The sequence below is a fragment of the Cebus imitator genome, unplaced genomic scaffold, assembly GCF_001604975.1.
Source record: "Cebus imitator isolate Cc_AM_T3 unplaced genomic scaffold, Cebus_imitator-1.0 Scaffold190, whole genome shotgun sequence".
Taxonomy (NCBI): Eukaryota; Metazoa; Chordata; class Mammalia; order Primates; family Cebidae; genus Cebus; species Cebus imitator.
The window spans coordinates 554,281-555,245 of record NW_016107505.1 but is presented as its reverse complement, the minus strand read 5'-3'; positions in this window follow the sequence as shown (position 1 = coordinate 555,245).

Below are 965 nucleotides of genomic sequence, written 5' to 3'. Positions count from 1 at the left end.
CACATATATATATGTATATATATATATGTAGAGATGGGAATCTGGCTATGCTGACCAGGCTGGCCTTGAATGCCTTGGGCAATTCCACCTCAGCCTCCCTACGGTAGATTTAAATGCGAGTGGTGCAGACTTTTCCTGCGGTTCCCCTCACTCAGCATATGCCAAGAAGCCAGAGAGAGACGGGCGATTTGAATCTCATTCCTCTCCCTCAGAGGGCGATTAGCCTCCCACTCTGAATTGGAACACCAGTGCTTCAGTGTATGTATTTTCATTCCTCATGGACGCCACATGCCAGCCAACGGATTCATTTGTGTTCAACAAGAGCATAGCAATCTGCTCCACACCCACTATATATGGGGTGGGCAAGTCAAGGATAAGATCTGACATGAGCAATCTGCATCGAACGTAACACTTGCTCAACTGGCAACCCCCACTGTGCCAATAAATGCAGCCTCTCTGCAGCTTGACGGGTGGGCTTGGGAACTTCTGATATCTATGCCAGATGTTGTGTGCATGCTTTTTAATTTCACTTTTTTTGACTTTATATTTTGAAATAATTCCAAACTTACAAAACAGTTACAAGAATAAGTCAAAGAACTTCTGTGTCGTTTTCACCAACTCACCAGTTGTTACCATTATCTAGCATAACTGTAAGGTTTTCCTTCCATATAAATATTCATCTTGGCTGGACACAGTGGCCTACATCTGTAATCCCATCACTTTGGGAGGCCGAGGTGGGTGGATTGCTTAAGCTCAGGAGTTCAAGACCAGCCTGGGCAACATGGTGAAAGCTTGTCTCTACAAAAAAAAAAAATACAAAAAATTAGCCGGGCATGGTGCTATGTGCCTGTAGTTTCAGCTACTCAGGAGGCTGAGGTGAGAGGATTGCTTGAGCCCAGGAGATGGAGGCTGCAGTCAGCCGAGATCATACCACTGCACTCCAGCCCGGGCAGCCTGGGCAGCCT